We start from the raw sequence: 22,711 nt of genomic DNA, 5'->3' as shown, positions 1-22,711 counted from the left end.
ACATCTGAGGGTCGAGGGTTCGAGTCCCTCGTTGGGCGCTTTATCTTTTGGGGTCGTTTTAAGAAGATTGCAGGTTCAAGTCCTGCCGGGGTCGGAATAAAAAAAGGTTGAATGAAATATGGGGGGATTTCAGCCTCAAACACCGGTAACACCATTTGATTTTGAAATTTCGTGAACTATTCGTGACACAATTTACGTTACGTGATAATAATTATAATTTGTTATCTAATTGTTCCCGGCTAGCTCAGTCGGTAGAGCATCAGACTATTACGTTTGAGCTTAACTCAGACATCTGAGGATCGAGGGTTCGAGTCCCTCGTTGGGCGCTTCATCTTTTTTGGTCGTTTTGTGTGTTCGTTTACTTTCCACAGATATTTTCAAGACACACTTGACCATTTCATGTGCGCATATTTGTACTACCATTTAACCACGCATTGACTGTGCTCGAACTTAATTCATTTTCAAAAGCATGTGCCTTTTATTTGCTATCACATGCGAGTGTCGAGTGGGTATTTTACCACCGAAAGTTAAGCAACTCACTTGATATCGGACAACAGGACCGGCCTCGTGGCCTAATGGATAAGGCGTCTGACTTCGAATCAGAAGATTGCAGGTTCGAGTCCTGCCGGGGTCGTATTATTTTGAACATATGACAAATAACCTCCTTCCAAGTTTTGCATAGATGGACAAACTCCTGATACATTCAGTCTATCTCTTAAATGGTTTATGAGTTTACAGCATAAAAGTACATTGAGTACAATATTTAATACCTCTGTGCTAGATAACCTTCGAAAGTGGTTCAAAAAAGGTTGAATAAAATATGAGGGATTCAGACTTAAACACCGGTTAAACTATTTGATTTTGAACTTTGTTCGTGATACAATTTACGTAACGTGACAAAATAATACAAGATTTCATACCACTGTGCAAGACAAACAAGGTAGGGAATATAGAGGGATTTAGACTTAAACACCAGTTACAGTATATTTTTTTTGAACTTTATTCGTGATACAGTTTATGTGACGAGACAATATAATATGTTATCGAACCAAAACCGATTATATAGAGCCCGGCTAGCTCAGTCGGTAGAGCATCAGACTTTTACGTTTGAAATAAACTCAGACATCTGAGGGTCGAGGGTTCGAGTCCCTCGTTGGGCGCTTAATCTTTTAGGATCGTTTTGTGTGTTCGTTTACTTTCCACAAATATTTTCAAGACACACTATACCATTTCATGCGCTCATATTTGCTACCACTTATCCACGCATTGACTGTGTGCGAATGTATTTTAATATCAAACGCATGTGCATTTTATTTGCTATCACATGCGAGTGTCGAGTGGGTATTTTACCACCGAAAGTTAAGGATATCGGCTATCATGAACCGGCCTCGTGGCCAAATTGATAAGAAGTCTGACTTTGAATCAGAAGTCGAGTTCGAGTCCGGCCGGAGTCGGGATATTTTGAATATAATTTAGGACAAATTACCTACTACCGAGTTTTGCATAGATGGACAAAGTCCTTGCGCATTCAGTTTGTCTTTTAATGATCTCACACACTTGTAATGAGCATGACAATATGTGCATTTGTACACAATCAGCTTTCAACTTCATTCGCATACGTGAACAATAACATATCATTCATATGTGCCTTACAATAGTTACGAGTGTCCAGTTTAAAAAATATGACAATAATTCATTTAATAAAAAGATAATTACATCATAAAAGTAATGATAACGTTCTCATTACGTTACAGTCTTAATATTATCTATAAATTAGATTTCGATTGTTGTTTTGGAATAATGTTTCATAATCTATGTTACTCATCGTAGTCGATTAGGTTGAAAATTATGCTAACATCCTTCACGTTTTCTCTTGAGACATAAACAAATGATTCATCATTTTCCGTTTTACTTTCGTCTTCTCCTTTTTTATCCCCTTGTTTTCGTGTTCAAGAGAAGCCTCCACAAAAGAAAATGCATACAAGAGCCATTCATTAAACACCATTTTTCCCAAAAGAGCCAGTTCTGTTTTTGGTAGGAGTTTATATCTTTTGAACTTATTACACTGGTTGTATGTACAAAACAATAAGAATTATGCCTTAATGTACGTAGAGATGTTCACAAATGGATGTTCATCAACTTGTAATAAAGTATCACAGTCTAGCCAGGTCGCATAACATGTCATGCGTGTGTGCTGGGAATGCAAAAGTGGTTGTAAAACAAAATATTACACTAGACAGTTTGTAAATATATCTGTTAAGACACACTTTAATAACTATGGCATGTAGTCCTTAAATAGTATGACCTGAGACGCAAAGACGTTTGCAAATCACTGTTTTCATATATTCAGACTAATGAATCCAACACACAAATATCAGGGACTTACTTCTCATTAGGATATTCCTCGATTTGATACACCGCATCACATAGAATGTGAATATCAGAACAATTTCATTGGTCCTTGGTAATAATTGGGTAAACGTAAATTGATTTACTAATAGGCATGTTTTTCCTCCCAACTATTTAAATGGAAATGTCTATGTTATTGTTGGTTTCACACTTCGCTGTTCTACTGTGACAATTTTGTCAAGATGATTTCTGAATTAATTAGCAAGTATTACTTGTATATCATTACTTTACCATTCTTGTGAAAATAATACAATAAAATAGACTGTATGCGAATATCATAAGCACGTTACTCCTATCAGAGATCATATGACTTCCTTTCCAAAAAAAATATTGAATACATGACAACTTTATATGTCTGACTGCTATTTGTGAATAACAAAATGGCTTATTCTTCAAACAAATGTTTATCAAAAACAAACAGTTAATGTTTGACAAACTAAAGGCTATATCATCATTGTTTATATGAAAACACTACATCCAGTACATGCACGTCTGTAAAACGAAACCCTTATGATTTATTAGTTAACGCAAATGTTAGAAAGTGACGTCCATGCTATTTTTTGTATTCAGTTAAAACAATGGATGAATAGCCTTTTGGTCCATTTCTAATTTATTTTATCTCATTGCCGGCTTATGTTGGAATTGTATTTTCTTTTAACCACGACAGTTGTGTTATTGTTTGTATTCTTGCTCCGACTATAAATGTCAGGTCGTTTTGCCATACTTAATAAACCGTGTAGTACCATTTTTATTATATGAATTCAATTGCATAAGCCAATTAAGTTCCATTTGGCTCGTCATGAAAATCAATCTTAAATATTTCAACCTTTCCATCAGAAGTTTTACGATATTAAATATCTGTTAAATCTTGCTAATGCTATCAGTATTGAGATAAACAATTACCATTAAAGTGTTCAAAATATTTACCAAATAGGGCCTGAAAGAAATTGAGAACTGATCTGATATTTCTGTAAATGTTCAATCTAATTGTTTAACAATCTCTTCCAATGCACTATGTATCAAAGGTTGAACGTCTTACAATTTTTCGGAAAATCATACATATCTATTGAGTTTGCGAATTGAAGAAAAAACAAAATATACAGTACCAATTCAAATATTTTAAGCCCTCTCGTTGATGACAACCGTCTATAAGCTTACTATAGTGAAATTATTTTTTTTCAAAATTTGTTATGATTAATTTGGCGAAAATATAAATATGTAGATATATTTGCGTTTGTTTAACAACAGCATCAGTACATATTCAAAGTTAAGTCATTTGATAAAAATGCAATAACTCATAAATAATGATAACAAAGATATAACAATTTTGATATAAAAACACTCACTGAATAAACAGTTTCAAGATTCGCAGCATCTTGATAAGACAAGATAAATAAGAAAAAACATTTAACGTTCTGAAATCCGCCTGAAAACTTGTTTGTTTAATATTAAGACAACCTCATGCACTCTCTTGAGATAAAAACACAGCGAAATAGATAAGATAAAAGCCAAAACAAGATGACATGAGTGTATGTACAATACAATTAAACGTGACATGTCAGTGTGCTTTGAATCTTAGGAAAACTAATTACAATGGCTTTAATTTTCGTGCAATGTTATGGCATATATAATGTTATACTTTTGATTAGAAATTGATTTGAACGTAAATGTAACATTCTTTTACCAATACTTATGTGTAAAACTGCAGAAACAAGCTCAGTAGCAAAATGTTTAAACATAAACCCGGTTTAATGGCACTGGGTAAACGCCAAAGACATAGAACCAAAAAAATAAAAAGAATCACAAACAAGAAACATGGAAGAACAGCACAAAACTCCACAGACAGCACAGTGCATACATGGTACATATTCAAAACTAGGTATGTTTATCAAGGATTGTTAGTAATGTAATTTTACCTGGGTTTTAAACCAATTTACGTGCACAAAGCCCACTCTTATCCCAACAATCCTTAATAAAGAAAAAAACGTAAAAGGTAAATCTTATCAAAGTATGCATTAAATTGATAAAACTTAATAATAAAAAAATAATAATAATCTTACCCAAGTACGTCAATGATTAGAGATCCCAACTCTATCTGCAGACGGAGGAATACAATTTAGAGCACCTAATGCAAAAACTTTTCAGAGATACGATTCAGTCATTGTTTGAAACTATGAGCATCACACACAGTCTGCCTTATAAAATAAATGGTTTAAAACTGTGTGATCATAGAGTTTCATAATAAAAAAGCATCATTGTACTCAAACTGGGTACAAATAAAGAAAACGTTATTAAAAATAAAAAGAGACTAAAATTAGCTAATCTTTTCTTCCTAATAATTACCTATGTAAAATATTTGAAAAAATGACGTCACGTGCCAAAACACTCCGATTCAGCAAAAGAAGGTTTTAAAGATAACATGAATTTGCAAAATTTTCATAAAATCAAAGACTGGAAACTTAATTATGTAAGGATGCTATATTCAACCCTATATTTATCTTCAAAGTATTGCCTTTTAATATATCCACCACCTCAAATGGATTGAAATGAGCCCCTATGGCAAAAAGTAATTACATTTAGAAAATATAGTAGAATATTATACCGAATTTTCATGTTAAGAAATTTAGATTTAAAATATTTCATTCATAGTTCAAATTTGAAGTCGAAAATCTGAAGGCTTATTGGGGTCATACTTATAAGTCAGAACCGGTCAGTGTAGTAATATAGTTTCATAAAAGTGACATATTTTTTCCAGTTTAACACTAATGTATGTACCCTGCTATGACGTTAATAATTTGTATCAGGCTTCAAAGAGTCTAAATCGAAAAAAATCAAGTATTACCATATACAAATAAATACCACTTAGATCATTATACTACAAAGTATCACCTAACTGGAGAACAAAACTATATAAAAATAATATTATGATTCACATGGAAACGTTTTGTTATATATTGCTCGTATGTTTAATAATTTAATTCACGAGTATGAGGTGGTAAGACTTGATTCTTTACAGACACCATAAAAATGTATAAAATATCATTAACTACAGATGATCGCATTCGCCAATAAACCGGATCTCAAGAATATACCGTCATAAGGTCACCACGGACTCAGGTATCATTTCACATGCTAGGCTACATGTCGAGTGAGTTGTCGTCTGGAGATACCGGAAACAGCCTCCGCCTCCATGTGATTATCCTGTTCGTGCACGAGTCCTGGAGCCCGTACCATTGTTCCACGGTATTCCGGTGTTCTCGAGTACCTAATACCAGTTGTTACCCTTGGTTTCGTTACAACGAGACCTAACCACAAAACATCCTAATGGTTTAGTTTCTGCCGATTCTTGATTATAGGTGATATTTTGTTCTCGTCAGCACAGATCAGGTTTCACAAACATATCGTTTAACTACCATATCATATTTAAATACTGATTATAGGAGTCTAAAGCATTTTATGCTGTTATTTTCAGAACTGCAGTAAAGTGTTTGTTTGATAATTGTTGTAGTATGTGAAATGTATTAAATCTTTGTTTATGGATATGCTGCTATGTCATGCTTTATGAATTTCATTATCATTACTTCTCTTACACTATCAAAGCAATCATGACGCACAAATATGTTTTTAATTCAAATTTATGGATAAAAGATCATATGACACACTGGTCGTCAAACGCCTTTCCGTCATGTTATTAGATTCACGCTTGTTTTAATTGCATTGATTTTCGCAAGTTATAAATGTTTAATGACCCAGCTTTATCTCTTAGAGATACGTGTTGAAGGAATTAATATAAATCCTCAGAAAATGATAAACACACATCCTCGCATTTGACATTATATTTATACATTCAAAACAAATATATATAGTTAAATAGTTCTATCACCTCTGACCGACTTGAGTGTAAATTTACGAGATTTAAGAATCTGACTGATGTACCCTACCAGATCCATGATTTCTGACTGTAGAATGATTTGTTTTTGACAGGTATCATCCGGATAGCGCGAGAATGACGAGGAACGGCGTCTGGTCGAAAACACCAACTGTCTGCTGTCATGCAACCTCATCCACAGAAGGTAATCTGCACAGCAAATGAGAACAAAAAGCATCTTACTGCTTACTTATTTTTTCACGAAGGTATCGTTCGCTAGCTGAAGGGCCCTACAATATAAACCTTACGGTTGCAGATGAACTTCATAATGATGTATCTGCTAGTAAAACGATAAGACACTAGGCCAAGCGGAAACAACCTGAAAATGCAAAAACATCATAATGCAGCCAATGCTGTTAGCTGCTGTAAATAAGACAAAATGATATATCGCAATACATAAGACGATATCAATGTGTTTGCGCTGGCGCTCAATCATTTTCTTAAACAAAACGTGCCTTTGCAGGTTATTATAGAATCAACGATGAAAATGTAGCAGTCGAATGTTGTTGTCATGGGATTTGAATGGGAACAGCTATCAAAGTTATAAAATCTCGTCGGTAAAAGATAAAACAGCGGCATCATTTGATATTAGAGGGGAGTCGACTTCAACCGTTGTTATGGTAGCGTAGGGATTAATGCAATGTTCGATGAAACAGTTGATGCCTGGACTAGGACAGTTGAAAAATCAGTTACTTTTGTACCAATGTTGCAATTGCTCAATGGCTAAATCCTTTGGTTAAACTGTAAAACGAGAATATCAGTTCAAACATATATTTGGATACATGAACACCTATTACTTTACTTCGGATCTCAGAAAAGAGGCCTAAACTGGTTCTTTTGGCAACATTTGTTAATGCAAACTCATAACCATCAATGTATTGTAGGATATTAAGGTGGATCATTCAGACCAGCTGTCGGCCTTTAAAGGACATTAAGGCTACAAATGAGGTCAAAGTTGGACGAGTGCATTTGTTTATGTTCGTTGTAATAACCAAATAAGGTCGTCCAGTATATTTTCGATAATTATAAATACTATTATATGAATTATGACAAAAGTCGAACTACATTTTGTTAAAGAAAGTTTAATAAAGCATACCACTTTTCATCTGTTTTATGGTCTCTTAGAAGTTACAATATACATACACTTATTGTGTGCTTATGACATATTTATCGACAATTACCCCTCTTACATCGAAGGTAGCCATTTCAAATATATTTACCAAAAGTGAAAGGCAAGTATGGCTATTTGCAATGAATTTGTAGATCTTTCTTTCCTTTATTCATGCTATTTTGGTTTTAAAATAGAACCACAACACAAACAAACACAGTTTTATACAATGTTAAAGTTATGTTTATAAGATACTTAACATTATGGTTTGATATGTTTACGATACATCAAATACTAGTGCTAGTAATATAATAAGAGTTAATCAGACGAGTGTCAGTTTAATTTGAAATGAGATAGAACAGAAGTCTTTCTAGTCATTATATTATATTTGTAATTTTATTTATCCCGATGGAATTATCAAATGGCAGCTTGGCAAACGGACTCTAAATAGACATCATCAGAACATTTATCAAGTGATTTTGACAACATGCAGGGAGACAAGGAAACCATGCAAAAAGGGAGCTGCTTCTACCAAATAAAGACGCATTCACGTTAAGAGAGCAGCTTATCAAGCAATGGTCTGGATGAAAGCAGCTGATGCTGATTTCGAGCCAGAGGATCATATAAATATTAACTGTTTGGTTACAGAAAAATGAGTTTATTGAAACGAATTTCGATGAAGAACCCGCGGTACCTGTCTCCAGTTTGCATTTGGTTGCATGTAGATTGACTACAAAATACAGCACATCATGATGCAAATGTAATACGTCTGGGCAGATTTGCATGTTTGAATGGAAATGTGAGACATGAGGATGTCCTAATCCTGTTGGGAGTAAAGATGACTAAATATTTAGGAATTCTAAAGTCTGCTGATATACTTTTGGTGATAAACTGTACATATATCAAATACTTATCGCATCAATGAGAAACTTTGGCTGTTTTTTTTAAACATATGTTGAAGAGGTTTGTGTTATATTAATGTTTATAGATGCGTTTAATTGGCTTTTAATTATTTGGTAATATTATTTTTTTCACATGTGTTCGGATAAGGCCCTTTAATTGAGCAATTCAGCGCTAAAAATCAATAACTTGATAATAGCTGTTATGTTGAAATAAACGTTCCACCTCTGGTGCATTTTAACACTCTTGCAAAACAAAATAAATAATGTTTTAGATACTTTCTGTAAAATAAATTCGTATATATAACATTCTAATGCCTCCAATCGTTTTCACAAACAAGAAACAAGGAACAACAGCACAAAGCTCGACAAATAGTATGCTATATACAAAATAGGTGTTTATTATGGATTGTAAGGTACCGCCGGTCAGTAAAATAAATTCGTATTTATAACATCCTTACGCTTCAATTGTTTTCGCTATTTATGATGCAAACAGGTGAGCAAATACCATCGCAGGTAATTCTGAAAATTGTTCGGTATTCGTTTGAAAGTCAGATGCGTTTCTCTTATTTTCGTTGCCAATATTATTAGTTTCGTTTGTCTCGTACGGTATTCTGTATATTCTGGCATATATAACATATAAAGAACATAGCTAATCAGTCGGGTGAAAGGTTGCAAGCTTGATAAAACGCTTCTGTATTCATTTGCTACTAAAGTATAGACTAATTATAGATGCATTTACTTAAAAATACTTATGTGAAAAGCTACAGAAACAAGCTCAGTAGCAAACAGTTTAAACATAAAACCCGGTTTAATGGCACAAGGTGAACGCCAAAGACATAGAACACAAAAACAAAAAAAACACATTCAAGAAACATGAAAGAACAGCATAACACTCCACAAACAACACATCTCCGTTACTATCGACTTCCATTAACTGATTATCTGCAACTACTGTCAAATGTATCAATCATTGTGTAATGTATGGCACAATGTGTACCTACAATCATCATATTGATTGTCATTTCATTAACTTGATGTCCATACAATTACGGTACTTTTCATCATAATTATACTTGTTGTATTCAGGTGAATGATAGATAAATACTCCAATATTTAATATATATTGTAACACATTCCTAGTCTATCAAGTTATTAATAATAAAAGCAACTTTTCTCTTTTAAAATCATGTTATACCGGGTTAAAACAGCTCTATAAATGAAGGATATCTATATACTGACTGATTTATTACGCGACAAAATGGGAAATATAAAGAGAAAGACGGAAGAAAAGATGTATATGTCACTGGAAAGTTCTTGAGAAACACAGTTAGTACGTTTATGTATGTACGAGGGGCCGTACCTTAAAAAGATAGGTATTTGGTAAATCGTTTCAAGTAGATATAAAATGTATTACGAGAATGTGAATATTTTAGTAGGTAGAATTAGAAATAAAAATTGTTGTTGTACAAATACGAGTAACATCTGCAAAGCTATATACAGAGGAATATTTAGAGTTAACAGATTAAAGTATATTCCATGTTTTCGGTTTGTAAATATGTACAAATGTATAGATAACAAATCCGAATACATGCGCTTTTCTCGACCAAAATAAAATAAAATTTTATTTTTAAAGGAGCAGCTACTTCAGATTCTTGAAAGTGTATAAAGGAAAAAGTACAAACGGTTTTTCTATCGTTTTCGTGCAACATATTAGATATACGTTAAGAATGTGTAATAAATCATATTTTTTATGTAACTAGTTAAGCGGTATTAGAAGCTATGTTATTTTTACCGAATATTACCGAATATCGCAGAAGGTCAGTGCGAGTGAGTATGCGACTTTAATGTGTGCACCATGTTTTTCCGGACAGGCGAAGTTGAAAATGACGTCATATCGACCATCATCTCATTTCATCAATGGAAATCTTCGCTGTTATAACATTTGGATTATTTCTTCTAGACATCCAGGTGATGGTGCTTACTATTTATTAAAGAGAAATATGTGATCATTAGGAATAAAGGGGAATTAATTATTTATTTATTATATAAAGTGGTGAAGTAGTGTAATGGTTAACTCAGTTCAATGGAAAATGATTGATTTGGGGTTGTGCTACAGTCTAGTGAAGGGATATTGATGCTGATGTGGAATCTAGGTGAATGTTTTTGTATATAATAGGGTTATTAGTACTGCGTTTTGATCCGGGATATTGTATTTGACTCGAGCGGAATTTTGCAGATTCGGATTTTAAGAGGCGCAAGTCGTAATTGTGTACTATATACATTGCTGGTAAGATCACTTAAATGCCACATATTTCATAATAAATGTCATTTTAACGACGCACTGTTTTGTTTTATGACGTCATTTTAACATCGAGTAACGATACTTGTTATGACGTGACGTCACAAGAATGAAATACGGCCATTTTACACTGGACCATAAATAAGTGACAAAATAAGTATTTGAACATTATGTAGTGGACAATTTATGTGTTTTGTTTGTTTGTCAGAAACAAAAGTAATTTAAATATTAAAGTTGGAAGTAATTATTAAAAAAAAAACAATAGGTTATTGGCAGAAGTAAATTTAGTTAGCTTAAACATGTAGCTAATATCATATAAATGAACATATATAATTTTAAACTGGCATATATATATTAAAACATGAAAAGAAAAGTTTACCAGGCTACGTTTTATGAATATTACACTACACATTTATATAGCTACAGGGATTTTCAAGGATAAACCATGCATTTTGTACTTGTCAAAGGCAGAAAACAAACATTTAAGTCTGTTTATTGTTGTCGAAATATCAAATTTATATATGTTTACGTATACAGGAGTAAATATAGTAAATCTGAATAGGTTTCTGATATAGCATGCTTGTTCCAAATTTTCTCCCTCTGGTTATTTAGGGAGTGTTTATGGATACTTTTTGGATGATAGTGCGTTTGGTGCCTCTTGGGTCAAGGTCAATGTTACTATTTCCAAAAAGAGATAAACTGTTGAAACAGAACATATATAGTGTCAGTTCATTTATAACAACTAAAACTTGTAACTGTTCTTAAAATAAAGATATGTTTCTAATGAGTTTTATTTTAGTGTCAATCGTTGAAAACCTGATTTCGTCGAAAGCGGCGTTTCTTGTATAAATGTGGAGTCAATTCGCTCAAATGCACAGTCAAAACATTCGTAACATTAATATGACGTATGTAAAGTGTATAACATGTGCATCTATCGTCGCATTGCGGCGTTTCTTGTCTTTATTTTAAGAGAAATTAACCCCAAAGCACATGCAACACATTTGAAGTATTTAAGTAACGTATGTTAGGTATATCACATGTGTATGTGATATGTCCTGGCATGATGTTTATATCCACACTACCATACATACAATTGATTTGCAAATTACAACACTTTTAATTTATATGTAATGTAGATCGTTTGCAACTGATAATGGACACGGTAGAAATAATACTAGTGTGTTTACTTTATATCAGTTATGTTATGGTACAATATTCAAATTTTCATTGATAAATACTGCCATATAATATAAAGTAAACATACGTAGTGTATTGCAGTGAATCAGTCGATTGAAAGCGATCATATATTTCATTGTTTGTCATTTTTGTCATGTTGACAGCAATCTTGGTGGCCATCTTGTTCCTAGCAGCATGTCATCATTTGATTCGTTTACTTCGTTGCCTTACCTTTAAAAATTGCAATTTCATAAAGCATAGACACTATTGTACGGTCAAGTGCTGATTTACCCGGAATATAAGCTTGTCCGCTACAAAACGTTGTCCTTCGAAGGGAATATCAATGGAAATGATACATGGAATGTGAGATTTATATCCCGTTATACCGTTTGGAAATGATTCAATGTATCTTCCGTTGTGGGGTCATTTACTTGCAAAAGGAGGTAAAATGAAAATATGATTTTTGTGTCGTTATCGAATAAGGAAACGATTAAATTGGCCAATTCTAATTATAAGTGTTAACGTTGTTGGGTCAAACAGTTGAAAAAAGGAGATAAACGTTATATACGGTCTGTTTTTTCTCCTTTTTCAAATAAGGAAACGATATGATTGGTCAATTTAAATACTTTGAAAATGATATCAACTTATAAACAACTTCATTCAGATTGCTAGGTTCCGTTTCATAATCTCAAAGGCCTCAATTCAAGTCACGTAGTAATTAAAAAATAATAATGGTAATTTATTACCCAGCATCAAATTTCCTTAATATATTTTAGCTGGAAATGTGTTACTTATAGGTAGTATGAACTATGAACTATGCAGAATATGACAGTCGACCTATTTAATGTAAGTGTAGAGATTCATATGTGGTTTGTGCGTCTGTGAGACCATTTGTAGGTCGTTGTTGCCAAATTTTATAATTTGGGCATATAACACAAGTATTTTCAATCTTGTTACAAAGACCTTCCTTGTTCCATATTGATATTGGAATAGCTCATGTTGTATACATAACATTAGATAACATCTACAATGATGGGTTCGTATTCTTCTCGTTTACTTTTGACAACATCATTGTAAATATTGGCTAAAGTTGTCTAGACTCCCTGATTTGTAACTTCAAGCATTCGTCGGTCAGGCTCTGTCAATCTCGCGAACGGCTGGAGTAAATTTTCAGGATGAATTGAAACACATTACTCTCACTAGTTGGTTTTTGAATTGGTCTAAGGTGGGCCAATGTGAACGTTTTGTTGTTGGATTATACGTACAAACTCAGCGTCACAAGGAATAAAAAGGACTAGCCCAGAAGTCGAAAACAAACTTAGTGTATATGCGCAAGGTAGGGGACAAAATGACAATAAACTAGAGACACATACTTATAATGACAACATACACAAATTCAAACACCACGAACAAACAACACGCGCATCAAAATAGATTTACATATATTAAATGATGTGATAACTGCCCTGGAACGGTCCGTGTAACACGAGTCCACTGGACATGAGTCTCCTGGGTCATGATCATGTATTCATGCATAATCAAGTATGAATTGTAACTACTGTAGTGAAAATAATATAATTGTATGAAAATTAACAGAAATCATCAGCATTTAGCACCTGCAAAAATGAGACCCTGATATAAGTTGCCAAACAATGTCTTAAATAAAAAGACCCGTTGAATATATTCGATACTCAAATATGGGAACTTAGATTCCTTTGACCCTCTATTGTTTTTAGGTGTGACGAGGTGTCCAAGAATAGTTCGTTCTTTGAGTAAAAAGAAAATTCAGAACAACTCAACAGACTTTAATAAGCGTTTAAAAGAAAAACTTTTAAGTCATATATAGTAAGTGAATTGTCACAAAATGATGTCCGTGGTAATTGTCTTTATTCCAGTCCATTCAGTGACTGACTCTTCCGACTCTATTAAGTACTGTTTTAATCCAGGAAATTTGTTTTTGTGTCTCGATTGTCCAGGCAACTTATTTGGGGGGGGGGAGTTCTTAAACATTATTTCCAATCAAAAGTTTGCGTCATAAAATTCCTGTCATTCTGCTAATGTCATGTTTCATCCGTAACATAAATGGTAACCATACTAGTTTTATGTTCAAAGAAATTATTACTGGGGGGGGGGGATATTTAAAAAAAAAATTGTCAATGTCACAATCTCTTCCAATGCACTATAAATCATGTACGACTTAGGACGCATTCATTCACAATATCATTCATAACTTTTTTTTGCGAATGGAAAGCTAAAACTTACATGTAAAGTTTAACTATTGTTAAGCCGTTTCGTTGTTGTTTATGTTCGATCAGTGTTCCATTGTAAAACAAGTTGTTCGTTTTGTATTGTGAATATTTTAGTGGAAAACATGAACATTATGACATGCTTTATATATTAACATCAATAAACATCCAGCGTGAAGTCATTATAGACAACAAGTCACGAATAAGTATAATAAGAAAAATATAGAGGATAGGCTTCGCCACTCGTAAAAATATGTTTTTCTATGACACTCATGAAATAAAATACGATCTTACACTGAAATAAACAAATTTTCTGTTTCTTTTATGCTTTTTTTGGAGTTTATTAGTTTTTTAAAAATATTTCTTAATTACACCCTTTTTAAATTAGTGATATTTACGACACTTTCCGTGGGACGCCCCTCATGCAATTTGAGTGACCGCATTTTCCATTTCCGGTTCGCTAAAAAATTAGTTATCGAAGTCATTATGTTGTAGTTAAGTAATAATAATTGATGTTTCAGTGCAAAAATATTCATTAATGAACTTTTATTCACGCATATGTTTCAAAATAATAACAGTTTATTAATAATAAACAAATACAATTAAATAGCACATGAATACAAACCGAATTACACGCTTCGGCGTCTACTGGATGGAATATTTCAAGTCGACAGTGTCAGTAAAACAAATGGGGATTTGCAAATACAGATGTTTAACTTTAAAAACTAGTTCAATCGCTCTCGCTATCAGATATCAGCCGGATTCTCTTGTAGGAAGGTCGTTTCTCTCCCTGACTCGAACATGGAGAGGGAATTTGTCGATTTCTGTTCACCACATGCTGCTTTTGCGAGTGTTTTGTTCTTGATTCTTAAAATTGAAAGTAACATTTCCCATGAAATTGATATTTACAAAGAAACCACGGGACATGTTCGTAACAGCATCGGCTGCAGGCAAGTCTCCCCTAGATGCATAAGTTGGTCCACCTTTGGAATTAGCATTTGACAGAATTTCCGAGAACTCCATCGAGTGTTTTGTGCTCAATTTACTGAAATAATTCAGGCTGTTTATATTCTTGTGGTCTGAAATTTGAACGATTTGGTTGGGAGGTACATGTTCGTCGTTGAGCTTCAAAACAATTCGTTTTTTTCTGGCTCTGCAAAAGAACATCAACAGATAACAAAATACAGCTGGACTACTTGAAACTGACTTAGATGAAATGAAAAAGTGTTTGAGCATTTGTTATGTTGTTTGAAATGTATCAATCCAAACGAAAGCAAATGTTTGACACGAACAGCAACAAGGGAAAACAACAATTGAAAATATGCCGGAAAAAAACTTGAGGGTGAGATGTTTTTTATTGAATAAATTGTTAAATATATCTGTAGGGATTAATTCTCGCTTCGTCAATGCCGGCATATGCGTTTATTTTATTCATGATGTTATACAGTGTGTTTACACCCATTGCAGATCTCTTAAACCATCCACCCTGACGTGAAGTACAGATGCTGAGGAAACACCAGCTGTTTTCCTGAAGCATTTCAGCTCGGCGCGTGTCTGTGTATGTTCTGTATAGATGAACAGGATCTCCCTGCACAGCATAAGCTCTATTGATACAATTCGTTTTTTTTTCGTTTTTTTTATATTTAAATCAAATTCTCATAAACATTTTGTTATTTTTTTATTTCTAAGCTTTAATATGACTGGCACTATTTTGTAAATACCTTATGTCGCGTGCATTTGCTCAAGTACGGGTCCTTGTTTGTCTTTCTGTAGACAGCTGCAAGAACTCGTGTCCGTATCTTTAATCGAGACCAACAGAAACATCACCCCACTTAAGATTATGGATCTTAATACCAGTACGCATCTCGATGAAAGTGACAAATATGAACCATATGGAGTGAATTAATGACTTGGCAGTGAAATCTCCATGGGTTTTTGCCTCATACATTTTTTCAATGTGCTCATCTGTCAGGGATTCTGTGGCCTTTGGTTTGTTTCCAAGCCTTTGCTTTTTCAGTGATTTCTGTTTGCATTTTAGCACATTTTGACATTTTGCAATCTCTATGTCGTTTACGATGCATACTTTTGATTGTGATACCTTCAAGTGACTGTCTATAGAACTGACAAAGCTTCTCAAATTTGTCGGTTCATACTCTTCTCCATTTTTATTTGTTACAGATCGCAAAAATATTGCAGACCAAGTCATTTATTTTATCAGGCGGAATAAATTGAATGTTGCGGTGTTCTCCCCTGTGAGAAAGAAATTGGCGGAAAACTTTATATCACTTTCTGTTTTTTTGTTGACATTTTCTTCGAGAAAATGATCTACATTCACATTTCTGAATTATCTTCCACTTACTATTTCTAAAATTTGGGAATGTTCTTCTGCCATGGAAGTGTCAGCTTTAGTTAGATTGAAGTAATTATGTTGTTTCTCTAGCTGTGTGTTCATCAACTCGTTCAATTTCAAAATCACTATTTAAAAATGCATCCGCATCAAAAATGTTTCCAAACAAGAGATGTAAGTCATTTTCGTTAATTTCATCCATTTTTACCTTTTTTCTGTGTTAATAAAAAATAAATCGCAAATTATTTTTTGTTTTTACTTTTTTCTCTGTTGTCAAAAGAGTTTCAGACGCAACTTAATGTACATGTATATGGACAAGGGAGTTAATTCAATTTTATTGAGACCCAAGGGAAGTAACTAAAATTCATGAAATAAGTAGGCATAAAAGTTGATATTTTCACTTTTGGTATTTCACTGATAAAACTCCATATTTCATCGAAAAGCATGAAAGAAATTACTTGTAAAACGCATGTCTTATAAACACTGCATTCAAAATGATACAAACTGCACAGCGCTATGATGAAATTTGATATATAAGCAACAGCCTAAACTTTCTGAAAACGACTTAGAACAAATATTAATCCTACGACGACCTAATATTTCCTCTTTAAAAGAACTGCGAACTATGAATGCTTAAACCGCTATAACATAGGTTTATAAGACACAACAATACGTGATATGTAAATGTGTCTGGAATTTCAGAAAAAAATATATATACAATAGCTTTTAGTTATTTGAGAAGTTGTGGCAAATTAAATGTTAATCTTGTTTTATTAAAACTGTCATTGACGGGATTTTAACAGATTTAATTTTTTACTGAAAGTTGAGCCAATATGGTTTTATAAACATTTGAATCATTGTATACAGTAGAATACCTTACCAAAAAGGCAAAATAGCAATTGTTTATGTTTGGTCTATTAAACCATGAAGTTGGCCATATTGTGCCGGTCTTTTTTATCGGAAGCTTTCTAAACCAGAACGGTGATCGCAATGGCGGAGATGTAAGCGTAATCACTAATCTTGTACGATCCGGAACTGAGGAAGTATATATTTTTATACATGCGCAAATGTTAGACGAGGTAAAGCGATGTGAGAGTGAGGCTATGTCTATTTTCCATCGCAGTAAGATCATTCTTTTAATTCAGAATGGGTTAGTCACCAAATATATTGTAAACATAGCTTAATGAACGCGAAGCTTATTTGGCAGTGCAATACAAGCTAGAGTATTTGATCTTGGGTTCGTCAAACGTACATGGTTCAAATAGAAGACAACGACTTTTTGTAGCCTGACGTTAATTATTGGCAACATCAAAGGCTTCACACAGTTTATTCACCTCAAATATAACCCAGCATTACCATAATCTGAACTGGTTCATACGACCTTAATAAAGATTAAAACTTAAATTACCACGTGGATCTCAATTCGCGTAATAGTTGGATAAATTTGGCCAATATAAAATCTCTAAGGAATGTTAACTTTTCACATGCTAACCTCGCTACATGTCTAGACTGTCGACACCTGTTAATACTAGACCGTGTATGTGTTCATTGGAGCGTGTACCATTGCCAAATGGCTTCTGGGTGTCTCAAGCATTTTTCCCGGTAGTTCCGCTGGTTCCGTTTCACTGACGCCCAACCCCTCCCATGATTTCGTTCCTGCACATTGAGCATGATTTTTGTAATGCCAACTTATGAAAAACTTAATTACTGGGGTGTAATGAAGTAAAACGATTACATCATGATTTAATATTTATGTGATCTTAAGTCAAATTTGTCTTACAAATAAAAGTGTTTGTATCATCTTTGACCGTCTTGAGTGGGCTTTCACAAATTATAAAAAAAAACTTGAAAACTGTACCCCTTCATATAAATGGTGATGATTGCCTTTCTTTGCGGAAGTTGCATGATTGAATGATTGAAAAGGGTTATAATGCTTTATATTTCACATATATCAGCCAAGAAAACTTGAGCACTACGAGGATAAACGTTATGCAGAATACGTGTCTACCACCACAGAGGTCTAACCTCACAGTACAATGGAATTTGGAGGAGCTAATTTCTCTAATTTGTGATGATTTATTTACGAATGTATCATTTCTGTCAAACGAAGCTGCATATAAATAATACAGACTTCCTTAAACATATGCAGATGAGAAAGATTATCATGTACCGTCAGAACGTATATGAAGAGGCAAAAACATCTTACCTATTGTGCTGCTGTGATGCTATGTGTACCCTTGATACAAAATCTTCTTCGTTGAGAAAATGACACAGTGTTTTCAAGTATGCTACAAAGAACTTTATTTCTCAATGTTGAAACTAGAATACTTTTGTGGTGATGGTCGTGGGTGCATCTTATTATATAGCGTTCACATTGATAGGCTCCGTTTTGTCTCCTGGTTTGCCTACGACAGCCTCATTGTAATTATTGAAAGCTGTACTATCACTATTGATTTTGAGTTGATCTTAGGTGGGCCATATGCATGTTTTGTTATTGGTCTATAAGGAACTCTGCTGTTTCAGTCTATCATTAATAATACAATGATAACTCTAGGGACATGCTCAGAAACTGAACATATAAGATAAGATCCAGAAGGCAACACATGCATTAAAATACCATTTTAACGGTAAATGAAACGGACAGTGAATTACGAGTTTACTGGAACACGAGTCTACTGAGACATGAGGTTGAATGCATTTATAATCAATAACAGATGGAATGTGTAACTACAATGTAGCAAAATACAATCTCCAAAATTTTCATATAAAATGCAGTTTCGGTTATCGATTTAGAATATTATTTATCAGCATGCAATAACCTTTCAAATGGTTCAAATACTACTACAACTAAATGCTTAATAATTGAACAAATATAGGTTTTATAAACTTATTTTTTATATTTTTATCGTCTATGGAACTATTAGAGAACATACTTATTATGGGTCAGGTTATTCCATATGTCGATCTTTGAGAAGAAAAGCATACCCAGATCAACTCCACAAACCTTTATACACTTTTGTTTCAACACACATGGCATCTTATACAAATACGCATGCAAACCAAACACTTATTGCTTATTGATAGTAAACGAAAATGACAAAAAAGATGTCCGTCGTAGTTGTTTTTATCCCAGTTCATTCCATGACTGACTCTGATGTATGCTTTGTTCTGCCTTTATGGTATCCTGCTGTCGTATGGTTTCGTTTTTCTTACTCGGTCAAATACCATACAATATGGTATAAGAAGCTATTTTGGTCGAGTCACGGCATTAAAATCGGCTGTAACTGCAAAGATGGTGTTGGTACTTGTTACTTGTTTTCTGTGTTTCGATACTTAACACTAAGCTAGCTTAAGGAACAAAGTGATACTTTTTAAAGAGCTACGGTATCGTATGCGGACCTTCTTGTATATTATTATAATTCTTCAACTCTTTTAATATCTTCATTTCACAATTCTGTTTTCATGATAATGCAACTAATTGGCGCCAGCAGCCCTTTATACACTGTAAGACAAATAAAAAAAGGTTTGTTCTGAATGTTCTAGTGTTACCATTGTAATAATTCGATCTTAATTTGCCAAGCCAGTTGATGTCTCTGAGGCTTGTCTTCTAAGTAGCTCGCAGTCATCAAAAACAGTATTTCCCAATCGGAAGTTTACCCTATAAAATATATATGTCATCCTGCTAATGCTGTGATGTGTCAGGAAGATGAATGGTAACCATTAAAGTTTTATGTAAAATTAACCTAATACGGCCATGGGGAAATGCAGCAGTGATCTTCCACTTCTTTAAATGCTCAATCTTACTCTGTTTTAGTCTCGACCACCGAAGGTTAAATGACTAAATTAAGTTACCAACCATTTTCAAAATCATTCGTATTTACTTATTTTGCGGATAAAAGACTCAATGTATATGTATAGAATAAAATATTACTAAGCCATGTTTTTAATTGCGATTGATCAGTGGCAAACTGTGAAAACAATTTTAGTTTTGACATTTATTATGAATGTGTTGGTGAAAAAAACAACAATACGACTTGCTCTTAACATTAATACACATTCGACCTTTAAAAAAGTCATTCAAAACAATAAAACACCAATAACTATAATGAAAAAAAACTTCTAAAGCGTATCTCATATTTTCACAACATTTGAACTGATAGAAACTGCACTATATTATTAATATTTAATTAGATAAATTAGCAAGAATCTAAGCGTTCTCAATACGAGTGAGTAGTAATGTTCATCATATTTGGACAACCCCACACGCTTTATTTAGAAAGACAGTGGAATATTACAAAATCACCTTAAACCCATATTGAATAGGTTTGTAAGACTCAGCAAAAATTGATATGTCAATAATTATTCAAACTCAGAACACACTTTACTATTACTATATCTTTTGTGAAAAGTAATGGCATGTCTATTGTTCATCATTTTATTAAAACTGTCATTAATGGTATTTTAACAATACTTTACATCTTTAAATTTGATTGAAAATTGAGCCCCTATGGTTTTAAAGCTGCACTCTCACAGATTTACCGTTTATACAACTATTATTTTATTTCATTTTTTTGTCTTGGAATGAGAAAAGTTTTGCGTAAATATCGGCAAACCAGTGATAAATGACTGCTGACACGAGATCAGATCGCAAATTTTCATATTGCCGTTCGAAAACTAATGTTTTATGGATAAAAGCGTAACAAGCGGTTTAAGAAAAATGCCTCAAACATCAAATTGTGAACTAAAAAATTAAAAACTGCGATCATTTTTTTTTATCCCGATCCTTTATGAGTGGTTTACGTGCATTTTCGCATGAACTGGCTCGTTACAAAACAAAAAAAAAATAAAAAAAAATGTCTAAACGTTCAATCTGTGAGAGTGCAGCTTTAAAGTCATTTTTTTATTATAAACAGTAGAAGATCCTACCGTTATATAATGCCTACCTCATAATGCGGTCTTTTTTAACCATCGGAAGGCATAAAAGTAATGTTTTATGTTTGGTATTTTTAACTCTTAACCAGTCCGATGATCGTATAGGCGGACACAAAAACATAAACTCTAATCTTGTTAGATCCTGACGGGGAAAGTGGAAAGATTTCTTATATATCAGCAATCTTTAGTCGAGTTAAAGCGATGTAATGATGAGGAAATGTCCATTTTATATTGTAGTGGGAGCATACTTTAAACTCAGAAAAGTGAGTCAAGAAATATATTGTCAACATAGCTTTATAAATGCGATGGCTAATTTGCAGTGTAATACAATCTGCAGTAGTTTTGCTCGTCTTCGTCATACGTACAAAGTTCACATAGAATCCAACGACCGATTGTACCGTATATTACCTTAATAATTAGTATCATTAAAGGCCGGACTAAAAGATTGGGATGTGATATAGTGAAACGTTTACATAGTTATTTCCTCGTCAGCATAGATCAAGTTTTAAATTCATATGAGAATATTCGCATATAATATCTGGATACTGATAAAAAAATTATAAAAGCATTTTATGTCAGTAATAATTCAGTATTATTGCATAATCTGCATTCATTGTTTATGTGTTTACTTAACCTTGATACTATTTACATGTTAATACGTTTTGTGAATGAATGTACTGCTATTTCATGCTTGATGATCATTTCTTCTCTTATATTATCATAACCATTATATCTAACTTGTATAATGACACGTATTTCAAATATCTGGATATAAGATTTCATTATACGCCTATCAATTTCATTTTTCGTATCCAAGAGTGAAAATACGGCACGCTAAATAAAAATCGGTATCACCAGACCGTCGTTTTCTGATCTCGTATCATGATAGTATGGTGTGTAGTCTCAAATAGCTACTTTCGCTTCGCTAAAAATATAGTATCTAGTAAAACCTGTCTTTTTTATGCGTACCATTACATTATTTCACTCACGCCATCAGTAGTATGAATATATTTAGGAGCATGGTATTTAAAGAAACATAGAGATAAGCACGAAGCAGAGAACACTTCCGATCTATCTAGACAACTAGTTGTTTGAAAATTCAAAGATCATCAATTCTGGGACCAACAATAACGAACTTAATCGTTTATATTCCCAGATGAATTGTAACATTATGATAAACTTGAGCAGCTCGCCAATACAAGAAAGGCGAATTCGCGTCGTCGATAGTTATAGCGATTCACTCAGGAACTTCCCTTTGTAATGCATAGAGTGATCTTAAAAAAATCCAACGTCCATTCATTGTTTTTTTAAAAGGCCGCGCTAATCTTAAGGTAATGACGAATTGTTTATACTCGTAAAAAGGT

The 22,711-nt window shown here is 33.3% G+C and overlaps 3 non-coding genes across 3 annotated transcripts; all 3 read left to right on the top strand.

Moving 5' to 3' along the window:
- Nucleotides 1–233: 233 nt before the first annotated feature.
- On the top strand, nt 234–326 carry Trnan-auu (transfer RNA asparagine (anticodon AUU)). Its single transcript has 2 exons — nt 234–270; nt 291–326. It is a non-coding gene; the product is annotated as a tRNA-Asn (tRNA).
- A 235-nt stretch (nt 327–561) lies between these two features.
- Nucleotides 562–634, top strand: Trnar-ucg (transfer RNA arginine (anticodon UCG)). The gene has a single exon. It is a non-coding gene; the product is annotated as a tRNA-Arg (tRNA).
- Nucleotides 635–1,067: 433 nt separating this feature from the next.
- Trnak-uuu (transfer RNA lysine (anticodon UUU)) lies at nt 1,068–1,160 on the top strand. Its single transcript has 2 exons — nt 1,068–1,104; nt 1,125–1,160. It is a non-coding gene; the product is annotated as a tRNA-Lys (tRNA).
- The last annotated feature ends 21,551 nt before the right edge of the window (nt 1,161–22,711 follow it).

Source organism: Mya arenaria, chromosome 6 (assembly GCF_026914265.1).
Source record: "Mya arenaria isolate MELC-2E11 chromosome 6, ASM2691426v1".
Classification (NCBI taxonomy): Eukaryota; Metazoa; Mollusca; class Bivalvia; order Myida; family Myidae; genus Mya; species Mya arenaria.
The sequence above is the reverse complement of the archived record's forward strand: the minus strand, read 5'-3'. Positions and strand labels throughout refer to the sequence as shown.